At 42.3% G+C, this 15,578-nt stretch overlaps 1 protein-coding gene across 1 annotated transcript in view; it reads left to right on the plus strand.

The window, feature by feature from the left end:
* Window positions 1-15,578, plus strand: part of FHIT (fragile histidine triad diadenosine triphosphatase) — a 1,046,044-nt gene that overhangs the window by 215,625 nt on the left and 814,841 nt on the right. Inside the window, exon 4 of the mRNA XM_053378360.1 lies at window positions 1,820-1,890. The gene's annotated coding sequence lies outside the window, so the exon portion shown is untranslated. The remainder of the gene's footprint in view (window positions 1-1,819; window positions 1,891-15,578) is intronic.

Here is a 15,578-nt window from a genome sequence, read left to right on the forward strand (position 1 = left end):
AGAGCTCTGGTGACAGCCCTAGCTGAATTGTGGAATTATATACGCTGGTTTTCTTACCAAATGTAGTCTTCATGTATAGTATTTTAAGATTCAAAAAACAGTGTATGGAAAATAAAATGCTTATTCTGCTGTGGGTGGCATTCAACTCAGTTTTACTCAAAGGAGACCCATGGAAATTCATGAACATGACTAAGTTATGTCCATTAATTACAGGGGGCCTACTCTTTAAGTAAAAGTTTGGTTGACTGTCAACCTATGAAAGTTGCATAACCACGGAACATTACTGTCATTAACCCTTTTAGGTAGCACTGCAGGCAAATACGGATGCCGTGTTGTGTGGCCAAGAGGATTTTCACCCTTATTTGTTTGGATCTAGGTTATGAGTTTTCTCCTTGGTTAGAGCCAGAAGGTATATTGCTGAGAACCGGCATTGGGTTTAGGGGTTGTTTTTTTTGCGTACAAAATTGGCTGCGCCCAAGGTCTTTGTGTTAATGCTAATTAGGCAGGTAAAAAGCAGAATATTTCATTTGATCCAGTGTGTGAACATTAACATCCCACCACCCTGAAATTGCTAGCAGCTAAGTTGGAGTTCGTGGAGTTATTAAATATAATGAGGGCTCTCGCGCTTTGTGATGGTGCTCACTGGATGTTTACAAAGAAAAAGCTTATGTCTTGCATTCTGCATTGGGGATATTTTTTTTTATTTTCATTTTTATTACATTTCCTGACTTCAGTATCTAGGTCAGTCTATGAGAGAGGGGAATTTTATGACAGGCTCCCCAAGATGACTAAGAAGGATACAGGAAGACTGAATGTAGTTTTGTCCTTCTCTCTTTCTAACCTTTGCCATTCTTACCCCCCCCCCCCGTCCCTGGTCAATTTAATAGGAAGGAACAGTAGGAAGAAACACGAGCTTTGTTGTAGGTTAAAGGTAGTCTGCATCTGGGTCCCTTCAGACTTCATGAATTGCTCATGTTGTTAATGTAGTGCCATAGATGTATGTGGACCTTTACAGAGTAACTGTCTGAGGTGCAAAATATGGGAGACAACAGAGGAGCACAGAGGAAAATGGAGATAAGAACAACAGGGGAAGAATATGCATTCATTTATTTTGGGTGGCAGGGAGGCTGCAGATCTCCAGATGTTGCTGTACTCCAGATCCCAGGCAGCAGGATCAGTGGTCATGGATGATGGGAGTTGTAGTTCAGCAACATATGCCGGATTGCCGTCTCATTCACAAAATTAATAGTGCTTTTGCTGGTGATGTTGGCAGGTGGAACAGTCAAGGAAGGGTTTGGTAGCAGCAGAGATAATTGACAGCTCCTCTTCTCAAGTTACTTAAGGTGTGAAGGGGAATCAAAAGGTGGCATGTTTCTTTGAGCAGGGGGTGTGGGAGATGTCATTTTGAGCCACTTGTGTCCCATGGCAATACCAGGTCAGCTAGAACTGGACGGAACTCAGTTCCAGCACCTCTCAGGCGGGTGCCATTGCTATTCTAAGAGAACAAGGGAAGCATTCCTGTTGAGTTCCAGAACCTCTTTTTCTAGAAAAATAGCACTAGGCAACACCATTCACAAATTAAAAAGTTATCTCTGGCTCGCACTGTATTATCATATGAAAGCCTTCCAGGTGTATTGACGTTTCCCCCCTTTAAAACTACAAACTCTCTTCTGCAGAAAATGATGTTCCAATCCCCCCCGCCAAATTTCACTGGCTTTTCTCTTCTGCTTTTCCTCCTCCCCCAACTCTCTTTTAAAGTTTTCTTTGTAAAACTACAAGCTGAGGGTCAACACTGCCTCTCTTTTTTCTCTCTCAACAGGAGCAGAAAATTTTCTCTCTCAAGACTTTCTAGTGCTAGAAGAGGCCCTGAGGCAGGACAAGCAAAAAACGGTAGGAAATACAGACCTTTGCGTAAAAAATGTGTGATACCTCATGGGAGACGCAAATAGTTCACAACAGATATTTACCAGGCCAAAGTGAAGCTTCGGAAGATCTTTGGCTTTGCCAACAAAGGCAAAAAGTAAAACGCAAATAACTTGGAATCACATCTTTTCTTCTAATTCATGTGTCATCTCTTGGGCACCATTCACACATTTATTGGGTCACTATTACAATTTAAATGGTGGAGGAGTGTGTTTGCTTCCCTCGCCTCAAATACACAGTGCAGTGGATTGTCAATGTAAAAGTTCATGCATGCAGCAGCTGGCCAAGACATTGCATTCTTTGACCCTCTCTTTCGAGGAAATGAGGCAAATGGCTGGAGGACTCATGCCCTATTTTATATTAGGAGTCTGTATATGTATGTTGGGTGAACTTGCATTCCTATTGCTCATGAAAGATTTGTCCAGCCAGATAATCTAGCCCAGGGGTAGGCAACCTAAGGCCAGTGGGCCAGATGTGGCCCAATCGCCTTCTCAATCTGGCCCACAGACGATCCGGGAATCAGTGAGTAGAATGTGTCCTTTTATTTAAAATGCATCTGTGGGTTATTTGTGGGGCATAGGAATTTGTTCATTCCCCCCCCCAATATAGTCCAGCCTACCACGTCTGAGGGGCAATGGACCGGCCCACGGCTGAAAAGGTTGCTGACCCCTGATCTTGCCTGTGTCTGTCCATGTACCATGGTGTGCCAGATGAAGTCTTTGACGTTGCGTCGAATCCATGTTGCGTTAATATGTGAGAGGTGCTAAGGTGAAAAGAGAGCTGGTTGCATTCTGAGATACTTCTACGTCAGGGCTTCTGTGTTTGATACTTGATTCTGTAAACTTGAACTGTACTCACATAGTAAAACCATGTGAAGTGAATGTGTAAAAGCAGGATCGTGGTGGCTTGTCCCCAGCTGTATGTGCATCCAACTGAATGGATGCACAGAGTTTCTGACTTTTTATTTGCTTGGGCATTGTTGTTGATTAATTTATAGATTGTGTCTGTGTGTATTTAGTTTTTGTAAATCACCCTGAAAATGGTTTTCTTAAAATGAATATAGGTTAAATAACTATCTCATTTTGTTCTCCACTGATAAGACTTTTTGTGTTTTGTTTGGGTGGGTGATTTGCTCCCGATTAGTAAACGGAAGAGGAATCTGCCAGTGCATGTGTAAACATTGCTTCTGCTCCCAAAATAAGTCTGCTCTTCCTTCTCCTCCACATTTCACATTCTTTTCGAGGAAATGGCTGCTTCTCCTTGCCATATTTCCAGCAGAGAAAATCAGAGTCATGGGCTGCAGTGACAGCCCTATTGTGTTTTAAAGATGATTAAGAAGGCAGCACTTCTGAGACTAGATTTATTTATATTACCTAACGAAAGATTCACACTCCCATATATATTTCAGAATTGGACTTTCCTCAAAGCCCCATCAGTAACTGGCTGATGAATTGCATCATTTGAGGCCTGACGGAAGAACGGCTGGGTGATACTTCAAGAGGACTGAAGACATTATAAAAACCCTTGTAATAGACTTAATGCTTTGTACCAACAAACTGCACCAAGGCTGCACATTCCTAAGCAGGCAAATGCTTTGTGGCACAGTTTTCACATGCACCTGAAGGACAAAGGCAAGGACACATTTTAGGACTCAAATGGACTGTGCCCTCTTCATTTAACCCTTGCAAACACATGATTTAATAGGCTTTCTAATGGGCACATTTAGGTACTTGACCTAACCGGTGACTGAGCAGTAGTAATTTGATTGGATTTATTATATTTCTGTGCCACTTTTCATTCAGAAGAATCTCAAAGCGGCTTATAAACAGTAAATAACAATGACATAACAGAACATCACAAATACAGCACAAATCAAACAGAACAATTATATAATAATTATATAATAATACTGAGGGCAACTTGGTGCCAGGAAGCCATGTTGCTGTAGTGCTTACAAGAGGACTGGCTTCTGAGTGTGTGATGCTGTGTTTTTGAACACAGCCTGAATACAGATTTGTCTGTGCGTTGGGTCTGTACTATGGGCCAGCTTGGATGAATAATGTAGTCAGGAATGAAAGCAAGAGCACACCTTATGCTTCCTCACAAGCCAGCACACCTGCCCCATTTCTGATCCCACCATGCAGGAATGTAACATTTTAATGGTGCCCACACACAGGCAGTCCAATGCACCCATTTAACATGGTTAATCTCTCCAATTATACATTTTATACTAAGCCTACTAATGTTGGGTCATGCACGCCCCATCTTAAGTCCCTCTTATGCTTGAACTGCCAATGGCGTTGGAAGTTGGGCGGGCTGGTGGTGGGAGACATATGTTTGCTCCTCAACGGGGAGCAGTAAGAGAAAGCATTGTCTAATTTGACTCTATAGTGTTAGCTATTGCATCTGACAGCTCAGTTGTCTCATGTCATGCTGGGCACTCCAGCAGCTGGCAGAGGAATGTGACAACCTCTAAGAGCAGAGCAGAATGATTCTGGATCTGTCAAATATCGGGCAACAGTATCTTGCTGTACATAGCTCTTGGCCTGTCAGGCTCAGATTCGAAAATGACTCAAGTTTTTATGCAGGCAGAGTCCAGTTGGACAGTTGGTTGTGAGTCACCTGACTGTGACTCAGCAGATCTTTGGACAGAACCATTCTTAGGTCTGGATTTGAGGGTTTGTGCAGTAGATTTCTGCTCTGGTGATTGGCTTTGCTTGTTACTACACTGAACTAACTGCCTGATAAAGCTCCATACTAAGATTCAACCTTGCATCCCTGCCCCACCCCCATTAATTGTCTCATCCTCGTAGCTGCAAAGATGTATTTTAAAACATCATAGAGGAACTGTTGCAGGGAAATAGGGTAATAACCAAAAAACCCAATCCTAACTCATTATAACTTTTCACTCTCACGATGTTTAGGTTTGTACATCAATATTTTCCCCCAAAGCTGAGTGATCTTAGGTTTTTATTGATTTTCCTTAACAATCTTACATAAAACGGAAATTAAATGAAAGTTAGTAATAAAGGAGAATGACATATACATGACTCTTATATATATATATGCACCCTAATCAGTATGCTATAGAATACCAATCATCCTACAAGAAGAAATTAGCTGGCACAAAAATATCTTAGGAGGAGGATGACACATTCATCCTCAACATGTCATAAAAATGAGATAAAACTAGGAGGAGAAAGCAGAAGTTTTTGTTTAAACATTCCTGTCACCCAGAAGCTGACTAGTATTTTGCAACTAAGGGAGCAATTTCAGGCAATATATCCAGCAACCTGAGCTGAGGAGATGCCATGTTGATATATATGAAACATGAAGCTGATTTATGATGGAATTCCTTTTTTTTTTTTTTTTTGCATTTTTGGCACAGCACTAAAGAAATTGGGCTGGATCGAGACCAACCTGGTCACTCTTAATTCTCCCTGAAATTAATAGGGCTTGGTTAGTCATAACAAACTTCTCAACAAAGTTGATTTCAATAGGACCTAACTGGGACTGGATCTAATCCAATGGCCATCCCTTTGTGGTGATATTTTACCATGGTTATCCTCTGAGCATTTTTTTCCCGCTGTGTAAAGAACCTCAAGCCTTTAGCTAGTGTGCAGCATTGTCTCCAACCTCCATTGGCCACAACATAAATGGAGCATTTGTTGTCAGGCTGAAGCTCCATTCATCCTTGACCACGGAGCATATTGGCTAGGGATGATAGGAACTGACTTTTGGAGGACCACATGTTCCCCATTCTTGCTATAAGATTTCCAGTGCTTATTAATGGAGGGTTTGACCAATGTAAAGAGAACAAATGTGAACTGCATGTATTAAGTTTCACTGATCTCAGCAGAGCTTTGAAATAAGTGTGCATGGGACTGAAGTCTCAGGGTGCTAATCACTGACCTTTCCTGAAAGGTGAAACTAAGGTAAGGGGCTTCAACAAATAAGGTGGGGTCAGCACTGAAGTTTCAGAATTAGGATAATATATTGAAAGTAGCTGTCGTTATTTATATACCACCTGTACGTGATAGTCTATATTGAAATTGTTTGAAGTACACAGTGGCACAATATTCCTAAGCCAAGAAAGCAGAAATATTGAAAGGTTGTTCTTTTTCTGATAGAAAGGAGCACTTTTGATGCAATGGGTTTATGCATATCATGAAATTATTGCTTGGGAGCTTTCCTCTCCTTTATAAGAGGCAGAAATAACTTTTTTGATTGTGCCTTTGGGCACAGATGCTTTAGAATCCTATTTGCCAAATTGATTCCGGAGCAATTTGCTTTGGGTGAAGAAGTGTGTGTGTGTGTGTGTGTGTGTGTGTGTGTGTGTGTGTTAGATTTCATATGAAGGATCTGGCTGAAGTACACTGCTAGACAGGATTGGGGGGGAAAAACCTATTATTCTTTTCTGAACCTACTGCCTTCTCTTATGAAAACAACTAAATATTAAATCGCACATTTCTATGATTTATTCCCAAACTTCTTCATTTGTCTTCTGCAAAGTAAACATTAATTGCTGTGTGATGCTGTTCACCTTGTGAATGTTTAAGGGAAGCACTCCCACTCGCAAACAAGCCACAAAGCCTGTTGCCTATAAGAATGAAAGATTAAGAGCCAGTTCTGTTCTGCAATAAAATACTCTGTTGTCAAGACTGAGATTTCCCTGTGGGGGGAAATAGTCAGTGTTGCAAGGAAGCTCCTCTGAAGTGTTCAGTTAAAAAAAAAAAGGTGCTATTTTGTGATGGTGTAAAAAGCTTTTCACCTGAGGACAAAATTATCTTGAATCTCTATTGTGTTAGCCAATAAAGCCATACAGCTGAGAATATCAAAGCTGAGGTTTGATTCATCTGCTTTTCTTGCCAGCTAGTGTAATCACAGTCAACTGGGTTTGCAGCAGAACATGATTGGGTCCAATGCTTTTAATTTGTTCCAGGGCTGCCATATTTTTCATCAAGCCAGGAGTGTGCTGATGCTGGAGTCAACTGCATGATTGACCACCTTCATCCAGGGATGCCCTCCAGATGTTACTGGATGTGGCATTTGCCTATTTGTTTGAAAATATCTGTACAGAGAAAGAGTTAATAGGTAGACCAATAGAAAAGCCAGAGGCGGAGCCTACCTGTTTATAAAAGGGCTTAGCCGAGGTTTAGTTAGTTAGTTGGTTGGTTGGGAAAAGGCAGTTGGGAAAGCAGTTGGCAGACAGATGGAAATAGAGAGAAAGTTAGTGCAGTGGGTTCTTGTGTGAGGGGAGGTAGAAGAGTTGGAGACAGAATAAAATAAGACTAAGAGGGTAAAGGGTAACAGCATTTCAAATGCATTTAAAGTTTATCTGTGTTTGCAATAAAATACAATCTTCATTGTTAACTTAAGAACCTGACTGAAACTAAGCGATTTACTGGAGAGGACCTGGTTGGTGGCAGCGGATAGTGGTGTACGGGTCAATAGTCCGTGAGATGACCGGGGCTCCGTACGAATGCCACACTGGATGACTCCTGCTTGACCTTTAGTCATCCTGGCTGGGGCTAATGACCACCCTGATACATCCATTCTGCAAGGATGCCATCAGATATGAAGCCAAACGTCACAATGTGTTAGGGAAAATAATATTCCGAATCAGAACCTATCTGATCACCATATTAAATGTATGGGTAGTAATAGTTCAGGGTATGTAGGGTGTTAGGGGAGGGGGAGTACCTCTGGCGGGGGACACATTGTGCTTCTTCTGCAGTAGTTTGTCCACTTTGGGCCTCCACCTTTCACTTAGCCCTCACCTGTTGGCTCCTAGAAGCTGTCAGCATGCAACAGTGGCTACACTCCGGGAACAGCTTCAACTGGCTTGCTAAACCAGGTGAGGGTAGTCAGTGGGTCTCAAACCTTCGGTGAGTTAGGGATTTCCCCTGCAGGCTCCAGCAGATGGAGCAGACGAGACCAACAGTGGGTCCAGTGGTCAAGAAGGTGGTTTTTTCTGTAGTGGGAAGTGAGGGGTAGGTGGGACTCGTAAACTTGGAAAGGTAGCCCACCCAGGAGAAGGAAATACTCTGATCCTAGACCTCCATTGCCTTGTGGGGAAGAAAGGGCTAATGAGTAAACCCCACATTTTAGTCCCTAAAATGGTTGGATGGCGCCTTGTATGCCTCCTTCCAGCAACTCCTACAGACACCAAACATAATAATAATAATATAATAATAATTTATTATTTGTACCCCGCCCATCTGGCTGGGTTTCCCCAGCCACTCTGGGCGGCTTCCAACAAAGATGAAAGATACACTAAAATGTCACATATTAAAAACTTCCCTGAACAGGGCTGCCTTCAGATGTCTTCTGAATGTCAGGTAGATGTTTATCGCTTTGACATCTGATGGGAGGGTGTTCCACAGGGCGGGCGCCACTACCGAGAAGGCCTTCTGCCTGGTTCCCTGTAACTTGGCCTCTCGCAGTGAGGGAACTGCCAGAAGGCCCTCGGAGCTGGACCTCAGTGTCCGGGCAGAACGATGGGGGAGGAGACGCTCCTTCAGATATACTGGACTGAGGCCGTTTAGGGCTTTAAAGGTCAGCACCAACACTTTGAATTGTGCTCGGAAACGGACTGGGAGCCAATGTAGGTCTTTCAAGACCGGTGTTATATGGTCTCGGCGGCTGCTCCCAATCACCAGTCTAGCTGCCGCATTCTGGATTAGTTGTAGTTTCCGGGTCACCTTCAAAGGTAGCCCCACGTAGAGCGCATTGCAGTAGTCCAAGCGGGAGATAACCAGAGCATATTGGTCTGCTTTCCTTTGGACCACATCAGTGAGGCTTGTTGTCTGGGCAGCCCAGGACCTCCATAAACACTGCCCAGGCTTGCATCCTGGAGAGCTATCCCTCCCAGTTTGATGTCATCTGCAAATTTGGTGAGCATCCCCTCGATTCCTTCATACAAGTCGTTTATAAAGACGTTGAACCACAATGGGCCCAGGACTAACTTACACACATGACAACTTTTTTCAAGGTCTTTAAGAATTAAATAAATAAATAAATAAATAAATAAATAAATAAAATGTCAGGGAGCATATACTTTGCTTGAACTTGGTATTATTTGAATTACAGGAATTACTACTGAAACTGGCCCTCAAGTTTTATTAGTTTTCTACCATTTCCTAATTATTGTTTGGTCTAAAAAAATTGAGCATTCATTTTCCGAACCCCCCCACCCCAAAAAAATGCCTATGGACATTGGAAAGACCTATGGCTACTGTCGCTGAGTTAGATAATCTGTGCACAAATCTGGTATTTGTATTTTGTTCATGTGCACAGGTATCCAATGACGGAATAGATATGAAAAAGGTATTAGGTGAATTTTGCATTCTAACAATCAGCTACATACTCACATTTCAAGCCACATAGTACCTTGTTAAAATCTACTTTATATCCCTTTTGCAGTATGACATTGGTCGTTTGTGAGGATTACAGACATTTGAAAATGAATCACAATGTACTAATGTTTACAAAACACGATTTTATACTGGTATCAATACAAAATGCCATTTTTGAGAGTATGGTTTTGATACAGCCGAATTTCTGTATCTATGACTATTTCTCAATCAGTGGTATCAAACATAGTATAAATATAGAATAACTTCACTGGCTTTGTACAGTATAGTGACACAACTAGCCATCCTAAATTATGTTATACAGTGGTACCTCAGCTTACAAACACCTTGGGGTACAGACACTTTGGGTTACAGACTCCGCTAACTCGGAAGTAGTACCTCAGGTTAAGAACTTTACCTCAGGGTGAGAACAGAAATTGCGTGGTGGCGGCGTGGTGGCAGCGGGAGGCCCCATTAGCTAAAGTGGTGCTTCAGGTTAAGAATGGTTTCAGGTTAAGAATGGACCTCCGGAATGAATAAAGTTCGTAACCAGAGGTACCACTGTACATATTAAACTTCTGTGTGCAGCCTTCTCTATGGCACTAAAAGTACTGCAGAGATGTATTGAACTTCCCCCCACCCGCCGCCAAGCCAATATGTCTTATTTAGCTGATCAATGTAGGTGTTAAATGTAAATTACTCTAACGTTAGACTTTCAGCAGTTCTAAGCAATAAGGTGAGAAGATATTTTGTTTTGGTAAGTCTCAAGTTTACAGCAAGACACAGCTATGAAAACAAATTAAGGAAGGTAATATGTAGAGTTGAGTGTCTGGTGTTAATAATTCTAATAATGCAATCTCAAGATGCCACATATGTTTGATATTCTGCGCAGGTGTTCTAAAGAATACGTTGAGAATGGGTGTTTTCAGAATTTTAAAATATTTTGTTAATTCAGAATGCTGACTTCTATGCTGACTTTTTTGCATAATTGTGGGAATTAAAATTAATAACAGTGTTTAGAGCTCTGGCAGTGCATACTGAGGCCTTCCAGACTAAATGCGGATGAAATGTACCTCAGGGTACTCCAAACAGAAGAAGGGACTGGGGAAATAAGAAATGTGCCTTATGTCAGAGAGGGTACACAGTTATAACCTTTGTAGGCACTGGAACTTTCCCAGAGGGAAAAGTAATTGACCCAGATGACTTCCTAGGAAGCACTTCTGTTGTCAGAAGATTGCTGTTGGACAGCCTTTTAACAGCTACGGGCAGGTGTTGGAAAAACTGTGATGCTTGCCAAATGTCCACCTGTAGTGTATTGCTATGGAAATGGCATGTGCACTACAATTGCAGGTACCTTTTGGACAGTGCCTGTGACATCACTGTGAATCACATTGCAAACTGAATGTCCCATCTACACCCATCATTTTCAATGCCCTCCTTTTAAAGGTATGATTCCCGTTCCCCCCGATACTAAAACATGGATATTTTTTTTAACCCAATGTCTCTCAAATAGCCTTTTCTAGTAGCGAACAATATTATCCTGACCCTTTCTATTATGTGACAATACAGCTTTTGATAACAGATTCACCATAAAAGTAAAGCACTGAGAATCATTATCCCCATAGGAAAAGGAGTTTGTGTGGAAATGCATTGAATAATCCTTATTTTATTGGATTTGAGAATAAAACCAATTGCTTTCTAACTTTTGGAGCCAAAATGAAAACTAAGTGGTAGATGTTTATTTTTGATTCAGATTTGTTGTGGCCAATGGCTAGTGCAATAAAGTTATTTGGACTGGAAGAGGTAGATGCAGTGGACATATATAATTTTTATTAAATTTTCTAAATTACATTTCATTTAAACATCCTTAAATCAATGACTTCCCTTCTTCTCCTTCAGTGGTTGATTTTAAATACCATACATCCCTGCATATTTTACATGAACTAAACCATTCAATAATCCATTGTTACATCCATCAAAACCTAATTTATCCTAATGCTACCAGCATTTTTAAAGGAACGTAATTTTTACCCATATATTCAGTAAACATTTTCCAGTCTTCTTTAAACGTGCATTCTTCTTCTTCTCTTATTCTATATGTTAAGTCTGCAAGCTGTGCATATTCCATATTAGTTTAAGTTGCCATTCTTCTTTGGTTGGGACCTCGCTCGTTTTCCGTTTTTGGGCTAACAAGACATGGGCGTACATAAATAGGATTTTTTAAACCTGGGAATTTCCCTCCGAATTAGCAGAGCCATTTTCAAATCTTAGCAGATGCCAGAATATATTTTTGTTTTCAGTTCTTGATTACTTTGCTGTTTGTTCCCACTTACCCCACTTCAGACTTTCTCGACAGGTGAGCTTGCCATGTTGAACAATGGCCATAGGTTAATCATACGTGGTATTCTACAGAAAACACGCCACCACCATACTGTATCTTATGTACTATCCCCTCTCTTCTGTTTGGTTACCCTAACTGAATCACAAGAATCCTTGCACAGCTCACCTGTGGCAGGGGTACACATTATAAGCTGATATTCATGGGTGAGGACAGGGGCTGATCTACTATGAAACTAATGAATTTTAAGCTTCAGGGTCCCTAATCCTGGAGGGGCCCCAGAGGCAAATTTATTTCACATTGCTTAAAATCTTTGTATCTAGTAGACCTAATCTGAGTGGCAAGACTCAAACTGATTAATTTTTCATATAGATTTCAACAATTCCAAAGTTTGACAGGCAGTAGGACAGACGTTGTAAAGGTGTGGTGATCTGCTGTGGAGCAATCTCATTGAAGAAGATAACAGTAGTTACCCAGACGTCATTGCTGGTTGCAGTGGGGCTCCCTTGACCGTTCAAGCTTCAGCTCCCCCCCATGTAGGTCCGCCACTGGGTGATGGGGACGGAGACAGCATCCAGTAGTGGGGGAACACAGGTGAAACAAGATGGCCCTTATCCCTAAGCCTTGTTCTTTGTAGTTTCAAGCATGGTGTCAAGGTGATTGTGTATCTTCTGAGGGATGTGGCGAAACTCAGAGTTGCATCTCTACAAGTAGATATGGATTGGCTGTTTTTAACAATGCCATCACTGACTCCTGTGGCATAAATAGGAGGATAGACAGTGGAGACCAACACTTACTGTTGTTGCGATTCTTGCAAGAATTTTGCCTGCCGCAGCTAATAGAGAGATGCCTCGATAGTTTCCGCAATCAGTTCTGCCACATTTTTTAAAGAGATTGATAATTTGGGCATCCCTAAAGTCTGCTGGGGACGCGGGTGGCGCTGTGGGTTAAAGCCTCAGCGCCTAGGACTTGCCGATCGAAAGGTCGGCGGTTCGAATCCCGTGGCGGGGTGAGCTCCCGTTGCTCGGTCCCAGCGCCTGCCAACCTAGCAGTTCGAAAGCACCCCCGGGTGCAAGTAGATAAATAGGGACCGCTTACTAGCGGGAAGGTAAACGGCGTTCCGTGTACTGCGCTGGCTCGCCAGATGCAGCTTGTCACGCTGGCCACGTGACCCGGAAGTGTCTGCGGACAGCGCTGGCCCCCGGCCTATAGAGTGAGATGGGCGCACAACCCTAGAGTCTGTCAAGACTGGCCCGTATGGGCAGGGGTACCTTTACCTTTACCTTTAAAGTCTGCTGGGATCTCTTCTCTTTCCCAGATTTTTTCGATGAGCTTGAGAAGTTATTGTGTAAGTTCAATTCTGCCCATCTAAAAAAAATGTAGTTTATACACTGACAACTGGGAAACACTCATGCGAGCGCTCCAGTTGGAGAACAGCCTTTACCAAAGGTGCCATGGGCTTTGAAGACACTCAAACTCAGGACGCAAGGGAGAAACGTGCTAAGAGGAAGGCACGTTTTGCAAATCCACACCGTGTTCAACTCCCACCTGGAAACCAATGTCCCCACTGTGGAAGGACGTGTGGATCCAGAACTGGCCTACACAGCCACTTATGGACTCATTGTACCACTTAGTTATTCTAAGTTTTATACCAGTTCTTTTTGTATCGGTTTTATACCACTGAAAAGCTTTACATTTTCTCGATGAATTTCATTTTGCTGCTGTCCGCACTACTATCCATGTTAGTACCTGAACAATGAAACAAAAAGCCTCAGCCCTTAAATAGTCTGCAGTCCCTTTTGGTTTTATAACATCTTCAGCATTGAAAAGTGTATCGTCTGCTCCTTCACCCTCGTCATTAATGGAAGACGTGGAACATTCTAGATGTTGCACTGACTCCTGTACAGTGTAGCTGGTTAAGTCTTTCCGGTCTGGCAAATGCATGGATTGTTTATATCTATTACTCGTGGGCCTGCAATCCCCTTCTTTAAACTTAAATAGCATTCCAATTATGAAGTGGAATCCGCAGGAAGGAAAATTGGAGCAACAAGAACAGCTGCAACAAACTAAGTTGTGGCATGTAATGAGAAACAGATGATTTATTTCTGTTCAGTAGGAAACTACTTTCATTATAAAAAAACAGCAACAGACACCCTTCATTTGGATACCTTAGTAAATTTTCTCCTGTGAATACTTCAGACTTTATTAACCTTAAGGGCTTGTAATTGGAATGAATGGCATCAATTGTAAGCAGTCATTTATATCTTCAGTGTGAGGGATATGGCAGCATTGCACACAGTTGCATCAGGGATTCGATGTGTTACTGAAAGCCAGGTAAACGGCAGAACAACAATAAAAGAAAATCAATAGCATATGGGGCAAGGGAACATAATGTTTAATGCACAAAATGTGCAATGTCCCAGGAAGATCACCACTGAGATTAGGGCTACCAAGTCAGTTACAGCTTCCAGAAATGCATTTGTACAAAAGACACAAACAGGTTGATTTTGGAATGCCACATGTGGTCTAGTATTCAAAGAGGAACAGAGCAAAATAAACAGAATAATAATAATATTGCTTGGGCAATAGGAATGATTGATTGACTAAATGGGAAGAACTGTATGAGTGTTCCAAGCTTGTCGCATGTCATTCTGTGCTCAAGAACATAATAGCAGCAATCCAGCCATGGCTTAGCACTTTGAAGTCCCATTGATTGAAACAGGAGAATTTAATTGTGTGCTTAACTCTCCTGCAGAAATCAATGGGACTTGAAGATGCTTTGGCTGGATTGCACCCAAAGTCTTTCAAGATGATCAGTTTCACTTCCTGATCAATCAGACTTTTAAAAGTCTCTCACAAGGACAACAGTCTTGAGATGGCTTGTTCTTCTAACTAGATCAGGTTCTGCAGACTTTTAAAAATCGAGCTAAAACATGTCTATGACAGGAGACTGAACAAGAAGCCTGTCTCTTTTTTTCCCCAAGTAAAAATTCTGCTACCCATCCGTAGTCCTTTGAGATCGCATGGACTGTAAATCTAAATAAATGTTAAAGCAGTGAAGGAAAACATCTGTAAAAAAGATTGAAAGGCTTTTGTGGAAGCCCCTGAGGTCTGATTGCATCTCACAGTTGATATATAAAAGTTTTCACTGGGTGCATTTGCTAAAAAGGCTCTGAGAAAAATGTTTTCAAGGATGGAAAAGGCCTGGTTTCAGGTGCTCGAAAGAGTTGGGCCTCTATTTATTATGTGATGCAGAAGCCATTGTAGGCAGGGTGCATTAAAAAATAAAATAAAATGAGACTTCCGGAGGCGGCGCAAAACCGTGATGGCGGACCTCTTCGAGCTCTGAAGAGGGGCACCGCAGAAAAGGGTTGCTCGCGACGGCGCAGCGGCAACCCATCAAGATAAACCACGGGCAGAGTGAGTCCGTGGCCGTGGGACCCGGCGGGCACCTGGAGCGACCCCGAAATCACAAAAGGAACCCCGTAAGGGGCTCCGGAGTGAAGGAGGGGGAGCGGTGCTGTGGGTTCATCGCTCTTTCTGCGGAGGCGAAGCCGCGCGGCTGTCACGGATGAGCGCTGACCTTTCTTCCAAGAAACATCGGGCTGAAACATCAAACCCGTGAGTAAGGACCTAAGACTTTACAAACTAAATCGGAAAATTTGGCTAAAAACGGGAGACGAGAAAGAGGAAGTCCGTCTTCCGACACTGCTTTCAAGATCAAAGCAGACGGTCTAAAGAGCGGAAAGCGCTGTGAACAGGGAAGCTTTGAAGCTTTAAATCGGGACTTTCGTGCACATTTGAATTTTATTTTTAAAGAATAAATACAGCATAAAATTGACCTGGAGCGGACACCCCAAGGGCAAGGGAAGACTCTAACCCCAAATTCCCGGGTGGCCGGGTAAAGTTGTTTAAACTGCGGAACTGTTGCAAGCTTCCAGATACTTTTGTAACTTTTGAGC

This window comes from Podarcis raffonei, chromosome 2 (assembly GCF_027172205.1).
Source record: "Podarcis raffonei isolate rPodRaf1 chromosome 2, rPodRaf1.pri, whole genome shotgun sequence".
NCBI classification, from domain to species: domain Eukaryota; kingdom Metazoa; phylum Chordata; class Lepidosauria; order Squamata; family Lacertidae; genus Podarcis; species Podarcis raffonei.